General features: G+C 45.4%; 1 protein-coding gene across 5 annotated transcripts in view; it reads left to right on the top strand.

The window, feature by feature from the left end:
• The first annotated feature begins 1,342 nt into the window (after positions 1–1,342).
• ZDHHC3 (zinc finger DHHC-type palmitoyltransferase 3) overlaps positions 1,343–11,270 on the top strand; it is a 34,851-nt gene continuing 24,923 nt past the window's right edge. Inside the window, exon 1 of one of the 5 annotated variants that reach the window (XM_054191302.1) lies at positions 1,343–1,433. The gene's annotated coding sequence lies outside the window, so the exon portion shown is untranslated. Of the gene's footprint in view, positions 1,434–1,510; positions 1,630–1,911; positions 2,494–5,096; positions 7,273–11,270 lie in introns of those variants that run through there. The other 4 variants (XM_054191300.1, XM_054191303.1, XM_054191299.1 and 1 more) reach the window with 4 other exon arrangements.

Raw genomic sequence — 11,270 nt, 5'->3', positions numbered from 1 at the left:
AGCGTTTCTGGCTGTGCCTTCTTGAGCTGTTGGTGTGATGCAGTGGGAGCAGATCAGAGAGGAGTGACAGACATTGCGGGAGGTTTTACTTTGGGCTGGTGCCGGTCTGGTCCCATTAGCGGACTGCACATCCATTAGCAGTTGGAGCAGAGCGGATGCATTTCTGGGGTGCACCCCGTGGCTTCTGAAAGGAGACTGGTTTCTGCACGCCGGGATTGTTGCGTGGGAATGGATCGATGACTGCTGCTCAGTGGGGAGAGCCAGTGGTGGAGCCCGGCGGAGCTGGGAGCCAAGGCTCGCTGCCCCTGAGGGGGTGAGCGGGGCCAGCCCTCCTTCCCCAAGGCAGGGGGTGCCAGGCAAAGGCATCGCCCATGCAGAAAAGGGGCCTGGTTGGAACTTTCTCCCTAAATAGTGCTGCCGTCCAACACAGATGGACCCTCTGTCTGACCCGCAGTGCGGTTCTTGTGTCTTCACGTTCCACAGCGTGAGCCAAACTCTGGTAAGGAGAAATTAGAAACTCCTTTGTGAAAGTGAATGCCTGACCCGAAATGAAGCATTGCTGCAGGTGCACCCTACAATTCCCACTGGGAGCATGGGGAGATGATGTTCTGCCTCCCAGCCCTGCCTAGCTCATGGGTGAGGCCACAGCTGCCAACAGTTCCAATTGCAAAGAAAGAGTTGTTTTATTTTTTTCTCTTCCCACCCACCCCTCCCCCGCCATCCCATACTGGAGCCTACCAAAGTGAGTCAAATCCTCGCGTAGCCCAGAGGCCCAGATAGCAAATCTCATTTACACTCTAACGGCCATTTTCCAAAGGCCAGAGAAGCCCGGGTCTGGCTCATTTTTCCTCAGGGGCAGTAGAAAGCAAACCCTTGCTCAAAAAAGCGCTTCCTGGCGCTTCAATTTCCCACCTCCAACGGTGAAGGTTATCGGACAAAAAGGATGCTGGTTGTGTTGTTTTTTCTTATAATGAGGGCAAAGCAATGTTTTTTCATTTACCCTGATGGTATAATGGATGGTATGCGTTAGCTGGAATAAAACCGGCCTGAGGGGGAACCCCCGGGAATGTGGAGATTTGCACCCCGCCATTAGCGCTGGAAGCAGCTGCCTCGGAGCGGGGGGCGCCAACCGCGCCAGCCGAACCCGCCGACACCTGCAGCCGTGCAAGCCCCGTGTAAAGAAAATTACAAAACACCCCCAGAAAGGTGATATTTTTTCCCCTCACAAAAACCCGAACGTAACGCTACACGCCCCAGATGTAACTGCGCACCAGGCACCGGCGGGGCCGCTGCCCGCCCGTGGGCCGCGGAGCCCCCCGCGCCGCGCCCGGCGGCGGGGCGGGGAAGCAGGTCCGGGGTGCGCTGCCTGCCGCCGCCTCCGCTCACTTCCTGGTTCCTCCCGGCGGCCGCCCCACCTCCTCGCCGAGCTCAGCGTAAGGGGCGGCGGAGGAGGGCGGGCAGGCGGGAGGAAGCGCGGGGGGGGTGGGGGGGTGGCCGGCTTTGCCGCTGCCGGGCGCGGGCTCCCCGGTGCGGCGGGGCTGGATGGGGCGCGGCGCCGCGCGGGGCAGCCGTGGCCGTGCGCGGCGCTGCGTGGCGGCGTGCGCCGGACCGGCGGCGGCGGCCTGTGGGGTAGGTGGTGCGACTGACAGCGGGGGTGTGTGTGAGGGGAAGGGGGTGGCCCGCTGCCGCCGCCGCGCCCGTGAGGGGCCGAGGAAGCGGGAGCGGCCATCCCGCCGCCGGGGCTGAGGCGGGGACTGCGCTTGCCGCCGGCGCCGCGCCACCAACCGCCTTCCACCCCCCCCCCGGCCCTGCCGGTGCGCCCCGCGTTAGCCCCTTCGTGGTGCGGGTGGCGCGGCCGGGCGAGGGCCGCACGGGGCCCCGCTTCCCTCCGCCGGGGCCCCGGGCGAGGGGCTGGGCGTGCGGGAGCGGGGGTCGCGTCCCGCAGCGGCGTCTCCCGGAGCCCTTGTGGGTCGGCAAAGGAGAGGTGGGCTCCCGCTCGCCCCCTCCTGCTCCGCCGGCTTCCAGCCCTGGGCTTTAAATACCGCGAGGCTGAAGGTGTTAAATAATACCGGGCTAAAGACGTGATTTAGGGCTGCGTCGGGGGCCGTGCGGAGCAGCGTAACGTCCCCTCGGCAGGAAATTTAAACTCGGAGCCTCCAGCAATGTCGCCGGGGTCCTGTGGTCTCCTGCTGGGTTACAGTGGTGAAACGAGGGTCCTGTGGTCTCCTGCTGGGTTACAGTGGTGAAACGAGGGTCCTGTGGTCTCCTGCTGGGTTGCAGTGGTGAAACGAGGGTCCTGTAATCCGCTCCTGCGTTGCAGCGATGGAACGTGCTCGCCCGAGTGGCTGGAGACGGTGGAGGGGACCCTCCGGCTTCAGAGGTGTCCGTGGTCACCCGGCGCTTGGCTGCAGCTGTGTCCGATGGGGGACCGTAGGGCAGCTGCGACTTAAACATCGGGAGTGATCCGTGTGGAAACCATGGTGCTGCGCTGTGGTAGGTTTAGTGGAAAGGGAGGTATGTCAATAGAAGGCAATCCAGGGTGTTGTTAAACAGCAGCTTCTGAGTATTACTGAAGCATTTCTGAAATTTTAGGAAGAAGCTGGTGCTGGCTCATTAGAAAATAATCTTCAAGAAAACACCAGCACGGGGGAAGAGGCAGCAGTCTGGTGGCTGATGCCAGTGTGCCAGTGAGGGATGCTGCATGGACAGCAGAGCTCGGTTAGATTTCTTTTCCTTGATCCTGATTCAGAAAGGATAAATTGTATTTTTCAGCATGCAAGAGAGAAAATCATGTGCCAGAGTCCTGACACAGCAAAGGTGTGCAAACATCAGATCTGTGGGAAAGGAGCCCAAATTCAGATGGTCGTTCTGATACAGCGGAATCACAGAGAAGGGGCTGGCGGGGTGCAGTGGGTGACTGCTCCCGATGCCTGGTGGCGTAGATAGCAAAGCGTTAGTGAGTACCATGTTTTTCTTTGCTTACTGAAAGCAACAAATAATTCTTTTGTATAGCGTTGTAGGCGTTCCAGTGATAACAGTCGTTATAAGGGGAGCCACGCGTTAATTCATATGTCTTTAAAAATGCAGCTCTGCATGCAATAAAGATCCAGTCCTTCAAACACTACGACTCTGTCAGCGAAGCTCTTGGTGCTGTCTCACTGTTGCAATAGTATTTGTCATACTGATGTGAGCTGCTTGTGGTAGTAAGTTGTGCCTGACTGAATGCCCATTGAAATTTAGAAGGTGTGACCAGGAGCTCTGTGCGGTTAGAGGCTTATAAAAGGACAAATGTAAGGTCTGCCTAAAAGCTGAAATATTTGTTGCAACATTTAACACCTCCTGGGTATTTTTGTGTACGTTTCTCCTTCCTTTTTAGTTTTCATTTTAAGTATTGTACTCACAGACAGGGTGTGTATTTCTGTTTCAAATTGCTTGTTTGGTAGTAGACAAAAAAGTCAAAATGTAATTTAATGCAGCTATTGGGAGTAGGTTGCAGGAAGTTGAATGCTTAATTCCTTGGCAGATGCCAGTCATCTGTGCCTAAGTAGTTAACCTGTCTTTTCTGGACAGTTTCTTTTGTCTCAGCAAAGGGGAGCAGTTGACAGTATGCGTGTAGCCTGGGCAATGGTAACTCAACTTTGGTGAATCTCTTTTTTCTTATCTAATATGAATTTACTTTTCTTGATGGGTGGGTTGCTGTGCATCTCCAACAGATCAGGAGCTAGCAGTGTCGCATAGTCAATGTAGGTTAAACCCATGGGTTGCATTATTTCAGGGAAACTTGCTCGTGCAGCCATTTCCCATACATCTATAATGGGATCTCTATCCTGTAGAGAAGACTGCAGGGTAGGTGGTGGGTACCCACGGTGGTGTCAGTCTGAAAATGGCTTGGCTGTAGCTCAGCCAGTCTCTGCGCATGTTAATTGACTGAGCTTATGGTTTTCTCTGGCCCCTCTGTGGTGTAGACATGACCTTTTACTTATACTTAAGGTGATATTCTGGAATACAGTTTTTCTGCCTACCTGAGAGGAGACAGCAGGTAATGTAAAATATGACAAGATAGAAAAGCTTGTTGTCAGTTTTTATTGTCCCTGTCCTGCGTTTAGCTGGTTGAAGCAAATGAGATGTGAAGGATGGTACCTGGAACATGGTAGGTGACTTGTGCTTGTAACTAACCTGAAACTTAAGGTTGCTTTAGGGAAAATGAGAAGTTAAAGCTTTCCTAATTAGAGCTGCCTATTTCCTGGGTTGTGCAGACAACAAGAAAAAAAGATAGCCTGTAACTTGACTGGAGCTGCAGTGCAGCAAGTCTGCCAGTAACGCTTCACACACCGTCCTTTTCAGAAGGAGTCCAAAAGAGTGAGCCAGCTTGCCTCCGCAGGCTCTGGGTGCCAAAGCCTCCTCATCCAGCAGCAGTTCCCAGATAGGGAGGTGCAAGGTGTTAAAGGCAAGGTGCAGTGAGGTACTCTTACTCCACAGGAGTGCTGGCAGGTTAACTCCTTTCGCCTGCTTCTGGCTGTGCCCCCCAGGGTTAGGGGGTGCTTGGGAATGCTTCTGGCGTCTGGAGAGAGATTTATCTAGGTTTATAGCCCTGTATATAAACCTAAATATAGGTTTTGCCCCACCAGGTTACAAGGTGACCGTACAGAACCAGTGCTGTTACAGGAGAAGGAGCAGGAGTGCAAGGAGGGGGGAAAAAAAAAAAGCAGAGGATAGGGGTAGGAAAGTAAGGAAATGAGAAGGAAAGTTACAGCAGCAGGGTTCAGCTAAAAAACGTTGGGAATTGCTGTTCCAGGAGCTGTAATAGCAAGTAAAACAAGGACACAGAAAACTCAGTGTTAATACCCTTGGACAAGAGAGGAATGTTGAATGGGAGGAAACGCAAGGCCCTTGTTGATGCTTTTGCTGCTGGCCCGGTGGTGGATGGCGTGTTTGTGAAGTTCAGCTGTGCGTTTTGCAATAATGCAGAACTGACAGGGGTGACCAATCTGAAACGTGGTGCAGCATGCAGAAGTTAAAACGAAGGGGCTCAAGTTGAAACAGTAAGAGTGAACAAAGGTAAATAAGTATGCTATTTAAAAAAAAAAAAAAAGAAAAAAGAGAAGAAAAAAAAAAAAGAAACATTTACAGTCCTAGTGGGAAGGCAGTAGTACCATACCACAGATAAAGAGAGATCAGAGGGCTATAGCAGGCAATACAGAGAGATAGTAATGTGATATACATCTTTTTTTCTTTGCATTAACTACTTGAATCACTGATGTCCAATATAGCATAGAATAGATAAGCAATATACTGTGTATTGCAGTTAGTCTGCTCTCCAACTCTCAGTATGTTGAAGGATAACACAGAAGGATTTACACACAAAAATTGTATTTTTTTTATAGAGACAGGGCTCACTTGTGCTTGCTAATGCAACAGTGAGCAAAACAAGAAGTACTTAGTTTGCCAACTCAGAAGTTCTTTTACTACTAAATTTCAAAAGCTTTAACATACAGCAACTTTGAACCTGCAGGTTTTTCCAGTTCTCTGAAATAGCAGTGTAGGTTTCTTCTAGGCTAACTCTTAACATCGCAAAGGTGTATCATGACAGTCGTGATTTTAACTTCAGGCATTTTCACAATAGAGGTGATAATTTTTTGGTCCCTGTTTTATTAATGTGCTATTTTAATGTATGCCCTGTGTCTTTCTGTATTTGGTTTAGATACCTGCTTAGGTGCAGTATTTAGATTTAAAGTCTTAAATGCCTAACCTCCTTCATACCCATATCTTCCCTATCCCTATACGGTAGGGAAGAAGTGTAGACTACACGTAGGGGTATAAAATACAGGGAGACAGTGACTTGTTCATGCTGGTGAAGGGGGGAGGCTGTAGCAGGCAAGAGCCAAATCCTGGGTTAGATTATCTGAGTGAAAAGGTATGTCTTGATAGTTAAGGTGCTCTTTCTACCTTGAAAGATAATATTCAGAATATTTTTTTAGACTAGGATGGTTCTGCCAGCTTCTTGTTACGACTAAAACTTTAAAGCTGCAACTCTTTTGTGCTTCTCTGGAAAATATATTCCTTATGCCATGGCCATGAAAATAGTGTAGTTTTTAGAATGGATGCTGAAAATAATACCAGTTCTATAAACAAACTTCCCCCTTGAATTTTTGTCTAAACCCCCCCTTAAAAAAAAAAAAAAGTTGATACAGGGCAAACTGAGAATTTAAATTCCCATAATCCAGTGGTTTGCTGTTTTGAGTCCTGAGTCAGCATCAAAATTGCAAAGCTGTCTAGGAGACCGGGACAGCTTCTCCTGTTTTGTCTCTCATAAGGCTGTCTATTCAGGATAACTGCAATGCTGTGGGAAAGCACGGCACCCCCATTTGTTGTTTTCTGTTTCCCAGTGCAGTCCCTGCTGCAAGATTGCTCTTCCCTTCCAGTACTTATTCCAGATAGGTGGCAATGCCACAAAGCTGGTTTGTATTTATATGTTCAGGATTAATTTTTCTCTTTTTACATAGGTTAAGTAGCTCGTGTGTATTTAGTCTATTGGGAAACTGTACGATTGAAGTGACAGAATTTCTCTGTTGCCCTTGCAGCTCTAATAGCCGGAAGTTATTTTGTAATGGTTCGTGCTTAATGACAGTTTTATGGAACACCTGCCATCTCTGTGGCTTTTTCATCAAAACCTTTTTGAGACCACTTACCTTGTGATCAGACCAAGTCAGATGAGAGCCTGACCTTAGCCTCTGTTGCCCCTGTGACTTGTGTCCTGTTCCTAGACCTTGCCCCAATTTTGTCACTCATCCATAGTGGCATGGTGTCTCTGTACCTTGGACAATGTCTTTGTCTCCTCTCCTTTGCCCAGGCTGGCAGCTGACAGGCGCTGTAGGTGGGAGTGCAATCACTTACCAGATAACTCAGACTCTTAGGTCAGTCTTTATGGCGTTATAATTTATTTATACAATACATATCCATTAGTTAAACAGAAACAATATAGACATTAACCAGGAAGCTGTTACCATCTGTCCTGAGAGATTACGTGCCGCAAACATTAGCATAGGAGAAAACTATGTTTTTAATTGAGAAAATGTAACCTTGTTTTCCTTACAGTTCTACTAATGTAATTCCTCTGGCGCTGTTGAACTTACTTCCTGTTTGCACTGATGTAAATGAGAAGAGAACTGTGAGGTTTGTGCCTTATGTGGCTGTGTCTCTCTTGAGCCCGTCAGTCTCAGCCCGATCCAGATCCTCAGGATGGAGTTTCTAGACCTGACAGGTGTCTTTGAGGTAATTTCTACCTCCTCTTACTCTCCTCAGGGAGAAGTTCCCTCTACATATTCATGCTCCTGTTCAAACGTATTCTTCAGGAATGCAGGACTCCAATTAAGTCTTCCCCTCTAATAAAATGTTTCTAATAAAAGTAATAAAAGTGTGAATTTAGTGTGATCCGTTTTTAATAAGGTCTTGTTTGCGCATGGCCTTTTCAAAATAATAAATAAATTAAAAATAATAAGTGATGATCCATCAAAGCACTTAATGATGTAAACCGTTTTTTAAACTGTGACTATAAAGCAACATTGTAAAATAGCCATTTACTCCCTTCATGTGTAGAAAAAAGTTATAACTGGTTTACGGTCTGGTTTTTGTGTGCTCTCTTTCCCCCTTTCCAAGGCAGGTAATCCAAGCCTGAGCATTTAAGCTCAGAAAAACACAGGTTCATTTTAAACTCTGTAATTTTTTAAGGTTATTTTTAATGCATTTAATATAATTCACACTCTGATTTCTTTATGCCATTTTTCTTCAGTAAGGGAAAAGAAACCATTGAAATTGCATGACTTCAGTAGCCAAAGGGTTCAGGGGAATCCGAGATGTTTGCGAGCTTCTTGCTAAAAGCAAATGTGTTGCTGGTAACATAGTACTTAGGCTGAAACTGTACCACTTAATATGGCCTGAATTCCCAGAAGAAAAATGAAAAATTGTCTTCACTAGGCTTAATCCTGTTAACGCTGCTTCTGGGGTGGCTGGAGTAGGGCTAGCAGTACTCACTTTGCCCTGTGACATTTTGATCTGAGTCATCGGATGTCCCGTCAGAGCAGAACTAAGCCCCGTGCCTGATCGTTCCCTGTTGCTTTTGCCATTTTAACCCGAGAGGAGTAGTTTTTGACCTGTTTGGCCTTTTGAATTGAGGTTAGGTTTGTTTTGTTAGGGTTTTTTTGGTCTGGTGTTTGTTTTTGGGTTTTTTTAACCACATGTGGAATCCCAAAAATATTCCAATGGAAGTACAGCTCCCTATAGCAAATTTAAGGCTGCTAATAATAGGCTTGCTTTTTTTAGCTGCCTTTCACAGACCTGTTAGAAATGTCCCATTGACCCTCCAGGGTTTTGTAAACCAAGGGTTGGAAGCTGATGGGTAGCTGGATGAATCTGCAGGAGACTGCCAAAAAATCTCAGCGTAGCTGGGCTGTTTTGTTCCAGTCCTGATGATCAGATAAAGCTTTTTTAGGCCTTGCAGAAGCCATTAGGAAAAAAAAATATATGAATGCTGATATTTCCTTGTTATCCCTGCTAGAGCTTTCTTTGGCCGGTTTTGACAGGCTTGTTGTTAGATTTGGGCTGTATGAAAGGAGATGTGAAGCACAGGTAAATGTGAATTAGAAACACACTTTCTCTCATTTCTGTTGCAAAGGAAGATGAAATATGCAATGTTTTAATCAATGCAGTTTTGTGGACATAAAAAAATGAAATAAACTTCAAAATGAACTCTCTTGCAGTTTTAATCTATCTGTCTGTCTGGGGTTTCTTGGTTTTATTTAAAGGAACATCCTGTCCTGTGGATCTAGATCGCCTAGTTTAGCCGTCATGAATAGAACATAACTAGTTATATATATGTTTACTTCCTTTTGATGGTGATAAAAAAATTAACTTTAGTGTTGTTTGCCAGCTCTCAAAATACTGTCAATGAACTTTGTTCTGTGCATGTCATAAAAATTGTTCTGAAGTATCTCTTTAAAGTGTATAAAAACCCAAATTGAAAACGTCGGAAAATGCACATTTTCTGCCTTGGTCTCTTTCTTTTTTTTTCTTTTTTTTTTTCTTTTTTTTTTTAGAATTGTTTTCTTGTAGTTGTCAGAACTTGAAATTCACGTAGTTTATATGACAAAATGTAATTACCTTCTTCCCAAAGTTTAATGTTAATGGACTTCTAATAGAGGGAATGATTGCAATGTGCATAGTGATACTGTAGTTTTGCAAGTCGTACCCGTGTGCTTGACTTCACTAGCATGAGTAATTACATGAAAATCAGCTGGGTGACGATGAAAATGGCGTTAAGCTTGGTATAAGTTTTATAACTTCAGAACCTGAGGTAGCTTTCAGGTACACGCTGGGTAAAGGCCCCCATCATTCGTTAGTTCATTCTTAATGCATTGATTGGGTGTCACAGGCCATTAAAAAATAGGTTTTTGACACGGCTTATGTCAGGTCAAAAGACAGTTACTTCATTTTTATAGGGTGTAATAGCATATTGTAAGTTCATTGTAGCAGGAAGTGGATTTTAATTTGTTTTATTTGCATTTCTAATGTGTATATTACATGTTTTTTTTGATTATTCCTGCAATGCCAAATGCCTTCCAGATAAAAAAGAAGAAAAGGTCTTTGCTCTGTCATGTCGTTAACCTAAATTGATTTGTGTGTTGTCATTGTGTCTCACACTTACCTAGCGGCCTCTCTTGTAGCCTGACACCATGATTAAGTCCTTAAGCCCTTCGCCTTCATTGTTTACGTATTGTTTGCTCCAGAGCAGGCGGGATGGACGTATTCCATCTGTGTGTTATAAATTAAGTTCATATGCAGCATGATTCAGGGGCAGGCTGGTTAGGGCAAGTTACGGCTTCCTCCCCCCTACAGTCTTTTTTTGGGGGGTATTGTTTATATGAAAATACCAGGTTGGGCAACATAAACAAAAACAGATGTTTCTGTATGTAAGAACAAGGAATTAAAAAAAAACCAACAAAACAAAACAAACCCAAAACCAAACCAGGTCATGTAGAAGAGAAGCTGAGACTCCAAGCTCCTGCAACTTGACTCTAAGTTAATGTACACTAAAACACCTATGTATTTCTCAAATAATGAGTGGTGTTTACGTACAGATTACCAATTTTTTGTTTTGTCGCCTGATGATGCCTGTAAAGCAAGCATTAAATAACTAAGTGCATTAAGTAACACATTTGTGCTCCAGCCAGAAGTCAGAATTGGAGGCCTGAGCTGTATCCTCTTAACCGTGTCTTTGCTGCACTGCAGAGATGAGTCCCCAGACTTTCAGACTGAGGTGCCTCAAGGCTCCTTCCAGTTTCTCCTTAAACAGTCCCACAGCAATAGCTCCTTTTTTTTTTTTTTTCCAATTTATCTCAATAATAATTCTGAGAGCAAGCTGTAGAACTCTTATTGGAGTGAAACCACTTCCTGCATTTACAAGAGAGATGAATTTTTATTTGACTGCTGGAGCGTGCTGTTCAGGACTAAACCCACAGTTTTAACCACTATGTATTTGTCTAGCTTTCAGTCAGTCTCTACTAATACTGACCTTAAGGTGACTTTTCAAACTAATTCCTCTGTTAAATATGAGTTTGCTTTTCCTGTGACCATTTCATTCCTTTGCTTTGGGAAACAAAACCTCAGGAGGGGAAAAAAAAAAAAAAGGCTCAGAGTCTAGACAAAAAATCCTAAAAGTTTGTGTTCAGGACTATCCCAGCTTGTTACTGCACCTGATCTGTCAAGTCTAAGGCATTTGTTTGAAAATCAAACACCTAAATTACTGTTTTCTTTCTTATTTTTTAGTGCAATATGATGTTACTGTCAACTAAACATTGTTGTCAGGCATGAGTCTTTAATTGTGTCAGCTTTATTTTGAGCTGGCAAACCAGCATAACATTTTTAATGAGATTATTAAATAATGCAGTGGAGGTTAACCTGTTTCCTTGGGGGAGGGGAGGGACCGAGTCTTTAAAATACTTGTGAAGTCTGTGTGAATGTAGGAAAACGTAAGCATCCTTACAGAAATTGTGGAAAAACTGGGGAAAAGATATGGATTTACTAGTAGGTGTAGATTTATCTGAATTTAGACCACCGGATTGTTTGGGCAATCACTGTTTCTGAAAACTATATAGCTTGTCTCCCTGAGTACCAGGAGCCAGGAGGCTAAATTATAGCTCTGGTTAAAATACAAAGTAATTACAATGTGGGATGTGAGTTTTGTGAATGAGGTGGAGAAGGTTTTTTGTTTGGTT

The sequence above is a fragment of the Rissa tridactyla genome, chromosome 2 (assembly GCF_028500815.1).
Source record: "Rissa tridactyla isolate bRisTri1 chromosome 2, bRisTri1.patW.cur.20221130, whole genome shotgun sequence".
Lineage (NCBI taxonomy): Eukaryota > Metazoa > Chordata > Aves > Charadriiformes > Laridae > Rissa > Rissa tridactyla.
The sequence above is the reverse complement of the archived record's forward strand: the minus strand, read 5'-3'. Positions and strand labels throughout refer to the sequence as shown.